Raw genomic sequence first — 20301 nt, forward strand, 5'->3', positions numbered from 1 at the left:
AAATGATGTTGCATGGAAAAACAGCTGTTCTGTAGAAAAGCCCCCAACTCCCATGATGGGCAACCTCATTACCTGTTCCTTTCATTGTTTGTATATTCTTCTTTGTTCATATATCTAAAAACATCTAAATTCTTCAAGAAAAAACCAAAGTGGATTTTAGGGACAGTTTTGTTTGAAAACAACATTCGTTCTTTAGTGTCATATGCGTTTATCAGATTTATTCCCTGCAATCATGTAAGTGACAAACCCATATTTAGCGATGGAATAGTTTGGTTAAATTCTCTAGGCTTTACATCACCTCGTGCAGCTGGATTATGCTGTTCTCTGTACCACCATTGCGACTGTCCTGTGCCGTTCAAGGAACTGAAGGGAAACTATGCATGAAAGGAGGGGCTAATGAGTTCAGTGTGTTGAGTGATGGTGCCCAGTACTTGAATGTATTGGTTGCCTGGCAGAGTTTATAATTCCATGGCTAGAATAAAAAGGTGTGCATTTCTTCAGTCTCTCTCTCCCATCCTCGGGTAGTAGATATGGTGAAACAAATACATGCCCTCTGAAGGCTAGGATTAAAAACCAAAACACCTGTGTTCATAACCAGAATCTGTGCTCATGATAACAGGATTTACAAAGCTAATATGAAACTCTCATCCTATTACACAGCCTGACACAGCTAGTGATACAGACTATTGTATTTTGCTCACTCATGGTGAGAATAGGCCACGACCGAAAAATCATTGTTCCTAGACTATTATTCTGGGACATTTCCTTCTGTATTTTTCATCATTTTCTTTTCAGAGACATGACATTTTAATAGCTTTAATCCTTTTGTATTTTTAGTACATTATAATGTGATGGGGTGACAAATCAAAAATTGATTTATACTACTGGGATTTGTGCCCTTTATGGAAAACTGGTGTCCCAAGTGTAGATTGAAGAGCAAATTTTGTTATCAATAGTCATGTCTAGATATTCTGGAGTGTAATAGGTGATGTATTTCTTCACAAAGTAATTGCTGAATCTGTGAGAATCTATTTTAGCTATGCTTTTAGTTGTTAATGAGGATATTATAGAATTACTGTAGAAAATACAATAGACCAGGAAATCACTTGTTAAAATCTGCTTATATTAAACTGAAATTAAAAAGGGTGGATTTTGTGTTACAAAAGCTAAAGGTGTGAAGAATTCAGGAGTGGAGGAAAGTGAACCAGTTATCGTGAGATCTTGGCTCTACTCTCCATAAAATATGTCTTCAGAACATTTTTTAACAATAAGAGTAAATAAATAACGATGTTAATGGGAAGTGGAATATGACAGGCTGTTCCTTTACCAGTGATAAATCAGATGATCTTAAGGTATTAATTTTTAGAAAATAACTGAGAAAGAATTTAATCAACCTGGATTTCAGAAACATAATGCCAAATAGAAAATTATTAATTTGGATGCAGAACAAATGATCTGTGTAGATCTTTATGCAAAAATTCAAAGGTCAGTGGAAGCTAGTACACAATTTATAAAGGTGGTTTGCAGTGAAGGAGAAAGTACCAAACTGATGCATTTGGTACTCCCAGGAAACTTTTCTTGTGATCTTGGTATAACAAGTACAAATGTGCTAATTAATTTGCTTATAACTCAGACTTGAAGATGTCCTTAATTTGAAGAAGTAGTAGAATATTAAACAGGAAAGAATGAATGGTATCGAGGGTTGTAATGATGGCAGTGGGATGAAAGTAAAGGAATATAACATGTGAGATCAGGAAAATCTGCTGAAGTTGGAGACCCAGCAATTACAATCAAGAGTCAAAACTCCACCACTGTGCAAAAGCTTCTTGCTAATCAGAAGGAAACTGTTAGCTGCTGTGTGATATAAAAGTGCAAAAATGTGCATGCAATTTGAGTTGTTGTTGCATGCGGGGGTTTACAGCAGAAATTAATGCCTTCATAAAAGACGCTAGTGGACGCAATCTAGGATACTCCAGACTATTGTGGTCAACAGTTGCATGGAAAAACTGCTAGGCTAATTGTGAATGAAAAGCCAGCCTTACAAGAAACTATGAAAGTATGGCATGTAATGCATTGCTCTCTTGAAATATATCAAGGAATTAAATACTAGTGAGTGAAAAGGTGGATTTATGCTAAGAGATAACAGAAAGTCAAATTATAATGAACTGATTCTAAATAAGTCTTAAAAAATATTATGAGATGGTTCTTGCTGTGATGGTTGTGTTGTTCTGGAATAAGCAGACAGGAAAAGTATAGACAAAATCCAATGAATTTTAAGGTTGCCCACAATGAGTTTATAAAGGACAGTATAACATCGCTGTCTGCAATAAAAAAGGGGTACTGTGCTTAATAAAAAGATCTTTTCCAATACTGTCTCCAGGGAAAGGCAAAAATATTATGGGCTGTGTAAGCAGACCAATATCTATTTCTTTTTTGTTCTTGAGAATTGACTCATGCACTCATTTTAATTCAGTTCTCTAGAGTTCAGACTTAGAATTTCCTTGTTATTTGTTTTATATTGGGGGGAAAAAGTGTGATGAGTGAGACACAGAGAGGAAGGTACTAGTCTTAAGTGATCGGTGTGCCTTAGTTCAGTGTGGGTTCTGCAGCTTTCCATCTCATTGATGTTACAAGACTGAAAAATGGAGCAGGAAGGAAATGAACACATTTGCGCTTGGTAAATGAGTCTTGTGAACAAAAAATGTTACACTGCACTTGTTGGTTATCATTAAAATACACCTTCTTCTTCATTTATTCTTTTTCTTAATGACTTTGCTGGATATTTTCTGGTTGTTGCTATGACCAAGTTGAAGGAAACTTGTTATATAAGGAAAAAAACATGAAAGAAAGCGTTTGCTATCAGCTGTAACAATTACATGGTGAATAATTCTTTGTTGTCTTAGGATATTACTTCTAGTTTTTGTTACCCTATATAAAATTTATTGAGTCATCTGATTAACATGGCATCAGTGAGTGCATAGACAACAACAAATATGTTTCAGAAATCTTATTCAAAAGTTTTTCTTGTCTCAAGTATGTGCATTTACGTTTTTACAAATTTCATTTCTCTTTAAGGATGGAGTTCTAAATGTTATGTGAAAGATAGCAATGCACATCTAACACAGCAAGGATCTTATTTATGATAGTCCTTAAAACTTGAAATGTTCTCTCATACTTTGAAGTTTTCTGAAATGATCACAATGTTAATCTGCAGGAAGATAAACACAATATAAGGTACTCTTATATGCATGATGCATGCAACTGACAGCATTCGTTCGGGTTTTAGGCTTAAGACTGTAACCCGTCATGGATTACAAACAAATCCCAGTGACAGACCCTATGTATAATACGCTTTGCTGAACTCAATGTTGTTCATTAAATAGAAATATCTCTTTATATGCACATATGCTTTCCTTTATATTTGTAGTATGTGGATATTATACATAGATGCAATAACTTGATAGGTGTCCTGAAGGATTTAGTACCACTTCATGCATATGTTTTACTTGTAACTGGAGTAAAAACTCTTTTGGTGTATAAGCATTCCTGTATTCTAGGCACAACCTGAGTGTGCATCATCTTAGTTGATGCAGAGCTCCCTACTTGGTCCATCTTGCAGCTTTTCTGCAGTCAGAGGGAAGAGGAGCAGCTAGGCTCCTTGGAGCTTTGCGTGAGGTGTGTTGTTGCTGTTGTGCCAGAGTAGGCTTTGAAAAGCAGCCTATGGCACTGCACCACAACTGGAAGGAGATGATTAGTGTGGTTGACAGAACAGAAGAAAATGACTTTAGCATCAGCTTCTTGCATTGCTGGACACTGCCAGAAACTACAGCTGTGCTACAGCCTGTCAAGTGTGTTTAACTACAGCTGAACAGCAAGTGCCCGGGACTTGAAATCTCTAGTGTTATGAGCCATACTGAACATTGTGAATTTTAATTAAATCACTGCTGCTCAAAGTCTGCAAGGTCTGTGAACACAGGCTAATGGACAGTGTGGTCCTTAGTGAGAAGTTATCATGCAGAAAGTTGCAAGAAAGCAGGTCTGAGAGTGTGGAAAAGATAGTGTTTGTGTGAGTTAGATACTGCGGTGCTGCTACTGGACAGTTGAGTGTGGGAAGCTGAAATGTGAATCCAAACATGGTGTGACAGAGCCAGTAGACACTCAATACTTCCACAGTTCTTTAGGAATGCCTGCCATGAGCTACAATTATTCAATCTTAACATTCACATGTTTTTCTTATATTATTTGCTATGAACTTGCTTTGTATCTAGATGACTATCTAGATGGGCTACATGACCTCGGCTGCATGCGGAGCACTTTGTCCAATTCTTGGCTCCCCAGTAAAAGAAATAGAACTACTGGAAAGAGTCCAACAAAGTGTTACAAAGGTGATGAAGGGGCTGGGCTACCCCTCCTGTGAGGAAAAGCTGAGAAAGCTGAGGCCATTCAGCCCAGAGAAAAGAAGCCTTGGGGGTATCTTATCAATGTATCTAAACACCTGGAGGGACCACAGACAATGAGCACGAGCTGAAACACAGGAGGTTCTGTCTGAACATCACAGAATCCTCAAATGGGTTCGGTTAGAAGGTGCCTTTAAACACCAACATCAGGAACCACTTTTTCCCCCCTTGAGGGTGACTAAGAACTGGCACAGGTCGCCCAGGGAGGTTGTGCAGTCTTCTTCCTTGGAGATATTCAAAAGCTGTCTGGGCATGGTCCTGGAGAGCTGGCCCTAGGTAGTCCTGCTTGAGTAGCTGGGTTGCACTAGATGAGCTTCCAGAGGTCCCTGGTAACCTCAACCAGTCTGCAATTGTCATTCTGTAGTTCTTAACCTCAGAAAACACATTTATGCCTAGTGAAGACAAGGTAAACTAATTGGTTCTAAAGGCATGACAATGAAAATTACAGCAAGCTGCTTTATGAAATCCAGTGACAACAATAGCTGGGTGTGTTGGTGACTGATTTAGTTACAAAGCAGTGATTTTTTTCTGAATTGTTGCGTCCTTGCTGTGTCGCCCCCCTGCTTAGCTGTACAGAAACATTTGTTATGTGTCTTAGTGAAATTAAGCTTTCGTCTCCAATGGAAAAAGCTAGCTGGTCCTTCCTGCACCTTTGTCTGCCAGGTTAAGAAAATACAGGAATCTCAGTGCTAGAAGGAAAGGGGGAGGGACACTAACATCATGGCTCTGACATCGCAGTGAAGAAAGCAGAAGTGTGAGGAAAAACACATTGCAGATTTTATAGCATCTGAATAACTGCAGCCTGCTAGACATAGTGATGAAAGTGGATCAAAATTACTACCAGAACTTAACCATCTGTTGGGAGGTGGGAGTTGGGTCCCTGCTAGATCTCCTTCCCATCTTATAATTCAGCCTATTTGCAACTGCCTAAGATAATTGCTGCTTGTGACCTCTCTATGACAAATTGCAAGTCTTATATATGCATTTTAACTATATTTTTTTCTTTACATATCAGTTGTCTCCTGTATCTAGCTGTCTATTGTGCTGGTACCTATTACATTAGCATCAGATCTGTGTAACTACTACTGCTATTATATATGTCCAAGAAGTATCTAAGCTTAAAATTCCGGATAGAAAAACTTTTTCTGAACGATTACAAAATACCTTGGTATATTTTAAAAATTATTTAAATTATGATGAATGTAATTTTCTTCTTGCAGTGATTGTTCAGGGGCCTGAAATTTGCCAATGAGACTGTCACAACATTTCTGAGAGTGGCAAGATCTGTTGGAGGGGTCTGCCTTTGTCAGTAAGTAGCATTTGTGTACCATAAGCCCCACTGTCATTATATGACTGAAGGATTCAGACTGTTATGAGGCATTTAACTATAAAGGGAATGTAATTTTCAGAAATACTGGAGATCCGTCTTCTGCCAGTAGGGATTGGATAAATGAAAAAAAGCCAAATCTGGGTTCTCCAAGGAGCAGGCATGCTGTTTAAAGCTCTCTTGGGGAATTTTTGTAGGCTTTAGGTGTTTCAGTGAATCTTTTTGGCTTTACGTAGAACTCAAGTTCTAATTAGGAAAGTAGTGTTACTTTATCTTTGCAGTTGACAGTGTTTTCCTTGGTATTCAGTGAGAATTGGTTGATGTAAACAAGGGAAAGGCAGAAATGTGAACCAAGATGCTCTGATAGACTCGCAACTGGTTAGGCACACAGATGGGAGAAAGGAATGTTCATCAGTCTTCCAGTTTTTAATCTTTTTGCTAAGTTAATAACCAATCACATGTGTATTCTTGTTTTTTCGTTATCACAAAAGATGTCACTATGTAAATATGATCCAAGGCAATTTTGGAGTAAGGCTGAATTAATTTACTTCTTTCTCTGCCATGGAATTCCTCAGTCTTTCCAAAATCATTTCACCTGTAAACTCGAGTTTTATAACTGGACAGTACAAATAGTGGAAAAGGTTTGGCAGAGCAAGCAAGCACATTGAAATGCAGAGCATATGAATCCTGAAGATGCCTATAAACTTACAGCTGGAATAATGTCTAAAAACTTAGAGCGAGAAGGCTTCCTTAGGTACAAAATTATCCTGCTAAACTTAATAGAATTACTCATATGTGAAATGTAGTTGGAGTGTGAGTATTGACTGCTACAGGTGATTATTAGTACTGTTTATCATGCTTGCAACAGAGCTATGATCCCTACCCTCATCTCTGCAATGAGAAAATCATAAACATGGAATGAGGCATAGAATACGCGATGCGTTGTACTTCTCCTGTTCTATATACCATGCAATGGTTTAATAAATTGTGATATAAATGAAAGAAGGTGTTAATAAGACAAAATCATAATATATTCTTATAAAGCCAAAGGAACTTTTTGCTAACTATTCTTAAATTTACAGCAAGTTGATTAAAAAAATTTCCTTTCTCACCCTCCCCCCATGTGAAGTTGGAAAGCATTAGTGAGGGAATTTAGTAAAAGAAGTTAACTAAGAGCGGGATCTCATACAAAGCATTCATTTATCACTGATCAAAGTAACTGAACCACTCTAATTAGCCCAAGTGTTCTAGCTTTTGCAAATGGAATTGCTTCTCAGGCATGGAATGTGGTATTTCTTATAATATTCTGGTGTCTCCTTAGCACAAAAAAAAGTGAACTGTTCCCTGAAAAATTAAAGTAAAATTCATATGAACAGCATAGTTCTTCTACTAATGCTGCCTAATCTTAGCAGATCCTGTTTTCCAACCATATCTTTCTGTGGACCAGTTAAAGCACCAGTGTGTATGTGTCATAAATAGCTGTCTTAATTTAAAATAAACATTGAGAAAAGTAACTACATGTTTAGAAAACAGCGCTGATTGTATCTCTCCTACACCTAATCTCATTGTGGGGCAAGCTGGGGCCAAGAAAGTAGTGCCTGGCTTGTGGAAGTGAAGTCCAGAAGGAGTGCCCTCCTTGCAGTTAATAGGACTAGTTGTGTGACTTGGTATCTGGCCTCCTGGGTTTTCTTGGGAATTGTAGGAGAGTCTGTTTCCTCTGGAGCCAAGGACTGTGTATGGCTCATGCTTGACTGACAGCAGTGAGTTTGTTGGACATCTAGCTCTGGATGAACCTAAAGGCATACTCATCTTAGCCCTAGGAAAGTAGCTAGTGCTTGACTTTAGAAAGCTAATACTGTGAAGGTCAGTACATTAGCCTAGAGAAATATCTTCTGATTTGAGCTCTTCTGAGCATCTGAAATAAAGCAGCTTCATTTAGCGTGAAAAATGGTACAGTGATGTGAGCCTTCCAAAACTAAACCAGTCCCTGGCAACACATGACAATGCAAGCCAGCCTCTCCTTCCTGAACATGTCTCCCTTTCATTCATCATAATACTCAGAAAGTCAAGCAGATCCTTTCCCGCACAGAATAACTAAATAAACTATATGCCAGGAGTTAAGCAGGTGTTTGAAAGCAAGCAGACCTTCCAGCTTAAAGGCAGGACAGCTGTCTCTGAATACTTTTCCAAGCCATGTCCTGAGCAACATGATGCCTTTTCTCCCTAAGGTAAAGGGGAGGCCCTTTCAGAAATTTCATGCCACTTGTTTCATTTATTTTTCACTTGTATTCCTTGATCTGATCAGATTGCCATAGAGCTGCTTTTGTAGGGTGCAGCAGTTGCAGGACTTCCCCTCAAATGAAACTCTGGGGGATCAAACTGTGCCTTCTTCCTTAGAGCAGGGAACTAGCTGTGCAACTAGAAAAGAGGATAGCCTCTTTTCTGGTCAAAAGTATCAGAAAGTGCTATTATAAGGCAATTATTTATCCATAGGGTTAAGGTTTACAGACAAGTCAGTAGTATCCTGAGTAACAGCAGATACAGTGAGGGCTGGCAATTAACGTGTTGATGAAACAGCTGTGCCTGTCAAGCCCCTGGGTATTAGACTTTACAGTATACTTAAGTTTCTTTATGATTCTGCCAAATTTTAGATCAACCTGTTCATTCACTCAGGAAGTGGCAAAGGTTTTAGGAAACTTGGTATGAGAAGAACATTTCCAGATTCTAATGAACTTCTCAAATACGCTGGCAGTTTTTAGTGCAGAGTGACATGTTCATGTTTGTGCTGCTGGTACCTTCCCCCTGCTCAGAGCAGCTGGGTTTCAGTTTGAGGAAGTGTCTCATATCCCATCTGCTCTGTGGCAGGCAGTGGTGCATTGCTGCAGTCATTGCGGTTTTTTCACCTGCCAGGCTGTGCAGCTGTTGTGCGCGTCTTGACAAAATCCTTGTATTTGAGATTTTGACCAAATGTCTTCGCAGCTTGTCTCCAGAATGGGGCAATGGCCTAGACTATACAGGAACAGGATGAGGCATCAGCAAACATTTGTGTGAGGCTGTTTAACGTGTTAGGGCAGGATGTGTGATGCCAGCTAGTTGTACTGGAGGTGTGAGAACTTGCTCCATAGGAAATCTGCTCCTGGAGTCTCATTTATGATTTTCCTTTGTTGTTCATTTCTGTGGAATGAAACCTCATTTTCATTATCTAAAAGATCACCCCCAGTGACAAAATTTTGTGTTTCAAAAGGTCACAACAGCCCCATGCAACGCTATAGGCTTGGGGCAGAGCGGCTGGAAAGCTGTCTGGTGGAAAAGGACCTTGGGGTGCTGGTCAGCAGCCGGCTGAACGTGAGCCAGCAGTGTGCCCAGGTGGCCGAGAAGGCCAACAGCATCCTGGCTTCTCTCCCAGTGTGGCCAGCGGGACAAGGGAATTGATCGACCCCCCTGTACTGGGCACTGGTGAGGCCGCGCCTCAAATCCTGTGTTCACTTGTGGGCCCCTCACTTCAGGAGGGACGTAGAGGGGCTGGAGCGTGTCCAAAGATGGGCAACGGAGCTGGGGAAGGGGCTGGGGCACAGGTCTGATGGGGAGTGGCTGAGGGAAATGGGGGGGTTCAGCCTGGAGAGGAGGAGACTTGGGGGGACCTGATCGCTTCCTACAGCTGCCTGACAGGAGAGTGTAGGCAGGTGGGGGTCGGTCTCTTCTCCCAGATAAGAAGTGACAGGACAAGAGGAAACGTCCTCAAGCTGTGCCAGGGGAGGATTAGGTTGGATATTAGGAAAAACATCTTCACTGAAAGGGTGGTCAAGCGTTGGAACAGGCTGCCCAGGGAGGTGGTGGAATCACCATCCCTGTAGGGTTTTAAAAAACACATAGATGTGGTGCTTAGTGACATGACAGTGCTGGATTAATGTTGGACTTGATGATCTCGAAGATCTTTTCCAACCTAAATGATTCTAAGATTCTTTATTTGAAGAGCACTCAAATCTGGCTTTTCCTCTGTGATCTGGACTCTTAATAGAGTTGGGATTTCTTGGCCTTGACTGCATGGTGGCTTATATGGCAACACAACTGCAATTTCAGTCCAATTTGAAGTTCACGAGCCTCATATTTTCTGGCAGTATCAACAGAGAACAAAGGATTGTCCTAGCAGCGAATTTTAAGTGAAAATCCCGTAATTATTCTCTGCTGATGAGACATGAAGAGCGGTAATGACACTAAGCAATGTTTCATCATCAGTGTCCATACTGAGAAGAAACAGAAGGTTTATGGTAATGCAACTTTCAATCAATTAAAACTCATTATAATGGTTTCCTAAGAAATGTTTTATATGTAATCATTAGAACATATCTTACATTGTCATGATTTCTGTAACTGTCTTTCTCTTCCTGAGATAGTGGAAAATGGTAAAACGATTAAGTTGGATTCTCAGCTGTTGCAGTTGCTGAAGCTTTCCTGATTTATAATGGAGGACAACCATATGCATAACTCGGGTCGTCAATATAAAATCCTGAATGTGTCCATTAACTCCTTATCTGGAACTTCTAAAATACTCTTTCAGTGACTTCACAGAACACAACTGGAGCATCATCACAGTTACTGGATCCACCTTTTTTGGGAGTCGTTAGGAGTCTTTTCCAGATACCTAGAGTCTGTGCCTTTGGTTGCTTTTACTTAGGGTAAGATTAGGTTAGCTCTGAAGCGAGATGTAGAGTTACAATATAAACCAGTTAGTGAAATTAGGGAAACTTTCTTTTAAGAATGTAATGCAGGGTCTCTTGTGGTGTATACTTACAGAAAAGACTGACTTCTTGGGTCAGATTTTTTCTAGACTCTAATAAGACACTTGGAGACTCCTAGCTGCAGTTCTCTGTCTGACAGCTATGGTGGCAAAAGCTCAGTGTTTTAACCTCTCTCTTCTCCTTTCCTGGCTTTTTTAACTCTAAGCTTCTGCTAGGACTTTTCTGTGGTTTCTGAGCACCACAAGGACCCATATTTGATTTGAGAGCACAGAGTGTTGTACTACAGACAGTTGGTAATAATACTACAGTACTGAAATACAGATTACTAGCACAGCTCTTTTGTCATTAATGAGTCAAAATAACTTACAACACTGTATGCTCAGCAAAGAACGGGGTTTAAAGCAGTATGCTCTCCTGATTCCCCTCAGTCCTTCTTTAAGAAAGCAAGAGACAACCAAACAGGACTCTGAAATATTCTTTCAGTCGTTGTATTTCACCCGTGCATCCAGGAACATCTCCTTCCTTTGGGTAATCGGAAGTTTAGATTAATTATGCTAATCAGCTACTCCAGGCTGACACAATTAGCCAGAACAGGCAGTATCTCTTAAATCCATACAGGATCTTTCCTACTTGATGACTTTAATTTCATGATCCATTACAACAATTACAGGAAAAGAGAGAGCTCTCCAGTTGTGTTTTCACCTCTGTCATTCCACATTTCCACCAGTGGTCATAAAACTTCCCCCCAGATTCCAGGGACAGAAAGTGCCTTCATGAGGCTGCATTTGGACTCACTGCTCTGCAGGGACTTTTAGTTTCTGTTATCTCACAACTTGAAAAGTATGTTTATGCACAGTTACCAAACATTTAACTGAAGAACATTCGTGTTAGACTCATCACAGAAAGGTGCCAAGAAGCTCTCCCGTAGATCTGGCTAGTGGAGCGACGGATCTACATGTGGCAGTGTAGATGTAGCTTGTAGAGCTTGAACAGGGAATTAAATTTCAGAGAAGATCAACGTGAAAAGTAATGAAAATTCATCTACTCTACTGCACTGTAAGAATGTGAAGAAATATTTTTGTTGGTATCTTTTCAACAGCTATGGTAGTATTTGTATTCAATGTAATGGTGGCTTTTGGCATCTCCAGGGTAAAAAGGAAAAAGATCTTTTCTTCAAATGATATTCTTCTCTTGACCACAAATATAGATACCATTAATACCAGCACGGACATTCCTTGTCGATGATGTGCAGACCTGTAACATCTGCATTGTGAATAAGAAATCCAAAAGATTAGGATAAATCAGAACAGAACCTTTTGATCAGCATTGGAATGACAGGAGCTAGTATTTTATATATCAATGGTATAAAATATTGATTTTGCATATTTCCATTTCAATCAAGAAATTAAAACTGAGGAGAATTTAGGGTTTGTGCTTATCTGTATGTTTTCAATGTAACTATTTCTGCTTGATCTGGCTAAACTTGAAGAGTGAGAGTTGTGTACCTGTGGTCTTTTCCAGACAGACCCCAGCTGTCTGCTTGCCAGCCCCAGCCCAGAGGCCATGTGTGCTAGTGTAAGATCAAACTAAAGAGTCCTGCTGAGATTTTCAGCCCCTTGGTATAACGTACCTATCGTCCTTCTGACTAGAGCTCATTGCCCATCACGCACTATAGGTAGAGGTTGTTTACCTCTACCTTCAAAATCCCATGGAGACATAATCAGTAACACTCATTTTTATAGGCACGAGTTTTTTCCAGCTGTAAGAAGCGTAACTATTTCCAAGTTATTTTGTAAGTACCATGAGAAGGAGCAGTTTGGAGTATCATGACTGCAGGTGTTCATAAAGAGATTTTTCTAAGTGTGAAGATAACTTCAGGGAAACAAAAAGTAATTTGTTTGAAAATATAATCAGTGAGATTTGGAGGTGAGCATTCATGTTTGCTTGATCTGTCAGTATAGAATGATCCTGATAAGAGGCTGTGAATGACCTTAAAACCTGCAGGATCTAAAAAAGAAAACTAATGGAAAAGACGGAGAAAGTTGTGGTTTTTTCCTGCAGTCCGCAATTTTGTTCTCTTTCCATTGTATTATAGGTCAGCACTGATGCTTCAAGCACTTAGTCCGTCTCTTCAGTACTTTTTCATTTCCTTGATAGTATTTTGTTCTTTTGCTTTCTCTCCTTTCTCTTAAAAGTCGTAGCTGCAGAAAAGTGACTTCTCTGAAAGCTACAAATTTTAATTTATGGTTTTTTTAATAGGCACTCATCGCTCTGACCAGTAGTCACACTTGCCTTTTCTGCTTGGGAAAATCCCACCTCCCTCTGCAGACATAAAAATTTGTGTACATTCAGCTGTCAGGCACTTGGTGATAATATCTGCCATCATCTTCTTTGTCAGGAAGCTCTGAAATTGGTGGTCAGCCTGTGGTCAGATGTACTGTACGCTTCCTTGCATTCTTACGGATGATAAAGCATTAGCTTGCCTTTGTCAAGCATGTAGACTGCAAATGGCAGATATGGGATGACATCCTCTAATCTTCCAAGAGGGACGATATAGTCACAATAAAAAGAAATGCTTTTTTCTTCTGTTCCTAGCCATTATGGGCACTTGTGATCATTACTGGTAAGCGACCTGTTTTTGCAGTAGTAACCTGAGTGGATATGAGTAGGCTGGAGGAGAAGATACTGCAATATTTGAGACATGAGATAATGAGATTCTTGACAAGAATTTGGCATGTGGCTATGTGAAGTGATTAATGTTTAATGTAGTGATATTACAATGCAAAAAAGGGAAGAGAGCTAGTAAAGGAAACCAATCAAATTACTCTGTATAGTGCCACGGATCCAGCTTTGAAATTCCTTAAAAGGATTACGATTTAGTTTAATTAAATCCTTCGCTCGCCCTAACATTGCTTAACAATTTTTAGTATCTCCCTAGATTTCTAACATTACGGAGAAGACAGGTATGAGTCAGATTACTTTGTGTGTTGAGTTTTAAACATGAGCCATGAACCCCTGAAATCTTTTGTTGTTTAAGAATACATTTTACTCTTTCCATTTAGGGTTTAGTCATCCTTTTCATAAGTCTTTTGATGAATAAGGTCATTAAAATTAACACAGTATTAAAATAGCTGGTCTCAGTAATTATAATGTTTAACCATGGTTTCTCCTGAGATTAAAAACTCTGTTCATTTTATCTTCCAATCCAAGAACTTTAACAGACCTTATTTATAGCAGCCCGAAGACTTGTAGCTGGGTATAGCTTAAGGCAACCACAATATTCTTGTGTATCAATGACATCATATGTTTCTATGGTGAAGTAACTTTTAATACTCTTTTTCACTCGTCATCTCACATTTAAATATGTTGCTTATTTTTTTGGTAATCATTTAAAAATATTTCAGGCCTTCCTAATGCTAATAGTTATTTTGTTTGATACTCTCATTAAGTTTTCCATTAACAAATTTTACCTGTCACACATTCCCACCTACCCATTAACTGAGTCACTGCCTGTTGACACATATTGCGTGATGAGTTTTATGTAAGAACCAAAAGTTTTGTGCGTAATAAAATAGAGATTGAGATTAAATTTAGGGGAAAAAAATTCTCTAAAAAATATATTACAAGACTTTTAATGGTGTTTAATATGATGACCAGGACATGATGAAACAATGAGAACTGTAACTAAAATTTCATGCCTCTTAACAAGTGGTGAATATATTTAATTTCCTGCATTTAAACAGGCCACTGCTGTAAGCTATTCTTACAAATGTTTGCTGAACGCTGACTACAGGTAGCTCCAGGAGTAAAGCAAATTGGATATGAATTGGCTGAAGATGGTAGTTACTTAACTATTTTAATTCAGTAATTCACAGATCCTTTAAAGTCAGAGATTCTGACTTACTGCAGTAAATCACAAACTAGTTGGAAGGCACATCAGTACAAAATGCTTGGCAAGCCTCCTGTGCACTTGCTAGCGTTCGTGTATCAGTCATTGTCTTGCTGAACGACAGGGTGAACTTAGTTAATGGAAAACATCGCTTTGATGCAAATACCTATATTACCCATTCCCAGTGAACGAGCGCCATACAAGCTTTCATGTAACTTGAGTTGTCGTGGTATGCACAACACCGTAAGAATCCCAGTTCTAAAGGTACCTGAACCCTCAGCTTCACTTGGGAGATTTATAAAAAATCTTTTGGTTTAAATAATAGAAAAAGCATAGAGAAACAGAATGGAAAACATATTATTAACAGCATATTTAACATAACAAACATCATTATTGGGTTGAGAATGCTTAGTTGATTTTTATCATAGCTGCTTAGCTTCTTTAACTTCTCCAGCAGTCATCTACCTTGAGGAATTTATAGGGGATTTTCATTGCTCCTATTATCGTAGGTGGCAGCCGGACCTTTCTGAAGGAGCTGGTCTTTGCAATTGTCAAAGAAAAAGTCTTGAATTTCCCACACAACTCCTGTTTACCTTCCCCCTTATCTTCTGAAACTGGGAATGAGGATATCACGTAGTTCTGCGGAAAATCAGAATTTCTTCCACTTGTCTTTATTATGGCTTTATGATGAGAATCTCTGTCGAATGCCCTAGTTAGCATATTTCTGTCTCCAGGCTGTGTTTTCTGGAGATAGCTTTGAGAAGAAACTTTTATAAATCATACTGTAAGATCTCCTTGTGAGTGCAGTTTTCCTATTGGATGCATCACTGTTCTTTCTCTATGAACTTCATAAAAAGATTAAACATAATACCACAGAGAACAAAAAAAGTGAGAGGCGCCACAATATTTTTAAGGAAACACTTCTGGAAGCACTTTGTGCTGTTTTTTAAAGTATTTTCTATCATAGTTCAGGCCGTACTGATCTTCTTCATATTCTATATATAAAGTATATTTAGAAAAAAGCGGAATCAAGTTTTGCAGGAACTTTTTTGGAGGAACTCTGCTAACTTTCTGCTTCTTTTTCTGTAATGTCATCTATAATCCTTCTGTCGGTTGAGATGAGTAAACTCTTCTCCCGGGCAGTGCAAACTGCAGCACACTGTGAGCTGATTACCTTACATTAGCCATTTCAGAAATTACTGGCAGCTAATCTTCATAAAGCTAATCAGTCAGAGAAGAAGGCACCCAGCAAATAAATACCACACATCTTTGTGCTTGAAACAATTAGGACTGACCCTAATCTGATTTAAAGAATTGGAGTGCTTCCAAAAAGGGAACAGTGTGTGGCTGCCTTCACTAATTCCATAAAGCTCTAGTGTTTTTTTAATTGACCCATCTTCTTGATGTACTTTGTTGTTTTTCCTTTCTGATCTTTCGTAGCTTGAATTTTCAAAAGCTATTACAAATCCAAAAAGGTAATGTCAGCAACCATCAGTTAGAGCTAGCTTTTAAGTCTGCTCTTCCAATACATTATAAATTTCAAAAAGTTAATTTAAATATTTGTGGGGTTTTTTTTCTTTTCATTTCACTCATGCTTGAGTTTTGGAGAGAGTGAGAATATTTTCTCTTTCATATGGGATCTCTCCTCCCACTCCCTTAAAAGTGTCCTAATTCTGCAATGCTGCTGAAGTGGTTTTAAAAACGATGCCACTTCAAACAACAGTTTGAGGTTTTGCTGGATACAGCTCATGCTGCTTATCGCCAGAGAAAGTAAATATCCTGAATTCAAAATACTTAGAAATAATTTAGCACCATAGTACCTAGCCATGTTAATTAACATCTTACAGGACACAATTGAGCATGTTGTTCAAAGGGAAATTCTGTGGAAACCAGTATAATTTTTAATACAGACGGTGTAAATCAACCTAATCTGAATGTCTCCAAAAAGTATTAAAACCATTGCTGTGCATCATGCACTGGTGTGAACATTACGTTAAGCACATACATAAGGGAAAGAAGAATGATCTTGGATGGTCACAGAAGTCAGCAGAGGCAAAGGTGCTGGCATTCAGCAGAGCAGCCTGGTGCCTGCCTAGCGATAAGGAGAGGTTAGCCTTCCCTCCTGTGCAGTCATGTCTGTTCCATTGTGTAGGTAGAGAACAGGCTGTCTTTTCCCTTAGAAATGATAATTTTTTTTTCATTTAAAAAAACATTTTGCATTGGATGCTTTCAGATTTTTAAAATTGAAAATGTTGTAACTAGGTGTTGGTGGTTCTTCCACAGTTGATTTCCAAATGGGAAGGTTGGTCTGGGATCAAAGTGGTGGTTTTTTCAGCTGTAGTAGAAATCAATTATGCAGAAGCTTGTAAATGCTAGACCCAGAAATTCAGGTGCCCTTTGGAGCCCTGAAAGCACTCTGAACTACCTGATAGTTTGTGACAGTCAAAAAGAAAGGAAAATAAAGAACAGAAACAAAGTATTAAATATTGTCACTTCCAAATGAAATCCAGGGGAATGCTTTTAAGGATTACCCAATAACAATCAAAGACGGAAAAGTACATTAATATTTCAGATAGAAATGCTGCTGTGAATAGTGTGATGTGACAAGATCGATGTAAGATATCATATGAGTGCTGGATTCCTAGCTTCCATTAAAACAAAAGAATAAAAAAGGCCCAGCTCATCTGCTTGATGGTATAGAAATGTCACATGTAAAATGATCACTAAGGAAGTTTGTCAGTGTAAAAGACTTATTTATGCTAATTATTTGGATTAAACATTTTTACACCGGCATGTTAAAATAAGCAGTGGGTATCAAGCTGGAAGACATTTCTGTTGCCTTTTTTTCATTGTTGGTTTTTTTGTTTTGTTGTTTGTTTGTTTGTTTGTTTTTTTCCTAGTTCCTGTCATGACCTACTGCTACACCTCTTTCTGGGCAAATGGCTGTGTATTACAAATCTGGTTGTAGTCTGCGTAATAGGATGTGATGAATTATACTTATAGAATTCTCTGGTTTTAACATATGATATCTGTGGCCTGATGGACTATGCGCTAGTCACTGTGGCATGCTTGTTCCATAAACGCAAGCCCCATGAGTTCGAAGACCTGTGGAGTTAATGGTATTGATCTAATTTGTGAACACAGCCCCCTTCCCAACTGCATCTGGCTGTGGGTCCTCAGTACAAGGAAGATGTGGATAAAGATGAGCGAGCCCAGTAGAGCCCAAGATGGTAACGGAGCTGGAGTTCCCTGTGAGGTGATGCTCAGGGATCTGGGCTTGTTTACATCAGGGAAGGGGACCTAATAACAGCCTTCCAATGTTTGAATGATTTTACGATTCCATGTGAAGCAATGGTACTTAGTGGAAATAAAGCCTAAATCACTAAACTAACAGGACTTGGTGTAACCTGAAACAATTGCAGCAGCCTTGCACTCAGCTAGTCTTGCAGTGGGCGGTAGGCGCCCTTTGCCTCACTTGGTACCCTGATGGCTTTGAAAGGTCTCAGTGTCTTGCAGATGGATGTGTGTTTGCAGCAGAACTTTAGAATAAACAGTCCTGCATGAATCACCTTAGATCCATGCTTCACGTTACGGAGCAAATATCAAGATACCTAAAGACAAAATGTGTTCCAGGAGCAATGTTTTTGCTGAAGGTTGAAAGAACAAAGTTCCAAGTGTCTTCTCCCTATCCCAAGTCAGACAGGCAATGGTCTATGTGGATTCCTTCTTCTCTCTTTTTTTTTTTTTTTTTTTTTTTTTCCCCCTTTTATATCCCTGTCTGTTTTATCTTCTGGATTCTTAAAATTATATCTAATATTAGATGGGAAAATTAGAAATCTGGTAAAGGTTCACTGAAAAACTAACTGTAACTTCCATTTGTGCTTAAAGAAGAAATACAGTGACAGGTTCTGGCTGCTCTCTGATTTGTTTCTTGGTTTTCCTTCAATCTTTATTCTTATGCCTCACATGTTTCAAGTGCACCCAAAGTGATGTGAAACCCGCACACTATTTTTACAGAGAACTGCAGGGTCCCTGTGGCATTGAAAATTTTATGTGCAGTGTCTGGTTATTTCCACAGAAACCCAGGAGAACCACTCATGATACACACTTCAGGTTGCTAACTTAACAATGCAAGCTTTGGAGAATCCTCTTTAAAAGGTAAGGGTTTCTCCTCCCTCAGTTCCTTAATTTGGCTTGCAATACCTGGCCATAATGCTAATAAATGGCTTTACTCAAGAGAACCAATCATACTGCAAAAGTTCCTTCTAAAATAGTAGGGTTTCTGTTTATAATAGTAACTATTCCATGTTTTTTTCTTGGACACTTGTAATTCTATATACTGGAGGCAGAAGCACGTCATACCTCCAAATTAACGAGTTTTAAGACAGCTGCATAGCTTTCTTTCACAGTAAGTTTTCTGCTTATGTCAAAACAGCCATCACCCTCTTTTCCAATGCTTCTGCAAAGCAGGCAGGTCAATGGTTGGAAATTTTGGTTAAACCAGCTCTTAGATTATTGGGTTATTGCTATAAATTTGCTCTTGTCTAATTTAAGTACACTCTAATTGCTACTTTACACTGCAAGTAGCTTTTCAGTGTCAGAATAATCAAATTAACAGGGATGACCCTTCAACCATTCATTGATGCCTCTGTTGTGTTTTCAAAGGTCTCATTTTATAGTTTTCTTATATAAGTCAAGTTCTTTTTGTTGCTGTTTGTTATGCTAAAGCATCTAGTTGTGTATTGAGCATGTTCTAAGCAAAAAGCATCCCAAACATCTTGAAGTTTCATTTAGACTATAACAAAAGGGAGGAAAAAAAAAAAAGAAAAAAAGGAAAGAGAAGGAAGCGTTTGTTGTAGTAGAAGAGTGCAAAGTATTAAAGACTCATATACATTGAGAGGGAACTATTTTTTAATTTGTAATTATTAGGCATTAATTTTGCATGCAGGTAGTAGCATACAGAATGAAATCCAGCAGGGGAGCAAGGCTTCTACAGTAGTCTTTGTTGTCCAAATTGGAAGGAAATGCCAGTGCCTGGAAATGCAGCAAGGCTGTACGGCACAATTTAGTGACCTGCTTGCCAAGTACACACATCCTCCTCCTCCTCTATCTTCTTACACAGCCAACAATAAAGCATGTGCTTAAATACTTTGTGAACAGGGGAGATCTGGAGCCCTGTGTGAGTCTCAGCTGGTGTGACACTAGGCAGATTTAGTGCAAAATCTTTCCCAGTTTATTAGCTGGCATGATAGGGAGTGGGGGTTCCTGGCAGTAAGAGTGAATAGGCATGACGATATGGAACAGGCTTGTGTGGGAAAATAAACAACTTAATTTTGTTGGAAAAAAATCAGTTTGTATTGAAGGAGAGAGATGCAGAATGACTGTGGTTACTGTGTTTTACCTTCTTGACTGTTAGTATAGCTAGGTACTTGATTCCTGTATAAATGAACCAGCGTAGCAGAGCAACACTAAAACTATTTAATCTGGGATAGTTTAATATTTAGCTGTATCTATACTTCAGCACATTACTGCTGTATTTCCTCATAAAATGGTTTTCACTCTGAAACTATTACTTTCTCTTCCCTGCTGAGCGCCCCCCCCCACCCCCCATGTGGACTGGATGCTATGGTATCTCAATGTTTTTTTCCAGCTGGAAGAGCTCCTGTAAGCAACTGGGCTGCATTTGGTTTGGTATAACTTTTGAAAGTAATGGCATTCAATAACCATGGTAGGATTTTGATGCACAGTCATAAAATGCAAAATAAATCATTAGTCTTCTGCTTCACTTTTTCAATTTGGGATATAATCCTGTTCCCCAAGCAAAGCTGAAATGTCTGGTGCACACCTTGTGCTCAACAGAATTTTCATGAGAAAAATAAGAAAAGACTC

The 20301-nt window shown here is 38.9% G+C and overlaps 1 long non-coding RNA gene across 3 annotated transcripts in view; it reads left to right on the plus strand.

The window, feature by feature from the left end:
* LOC130149189 (uncharacterized) overlaps positions 1-20301 on the plus strand; it is a 192423-nt gene that overhangs the window by 122709 nt on the left and 49413 nt on the right. The window contains exon 4 of one of the 3 annotated variants that reach the window (XR_008821825.1): positions 5678-5767. The exons of the other annotated variants lie outside the window; for them this stretch is intronic. This is a non-coding gene — a long non-coding RNA (uncharacterized LOC130149189). Of the gene's footprint in view, positions 1-5677; positions 5768-20301 lie in introns of those variants that run through there. 3 annotated transcript variants of the gene reach the window in all.

This window comes from Falco biarmicus, chromosome 4 (assembly GCF_023638135.1).
Source record: "Falco biarmicus isolate bFalBia1 chromosome 4, bFalBia1.pri, whole genome shotgun sequence".
Classification (NCBI taxonomy): Eukaryota; Metazoa; Chordata; class Aves; order Falconiformes; family Falconidae; genus Falco; species Falco biarmicus.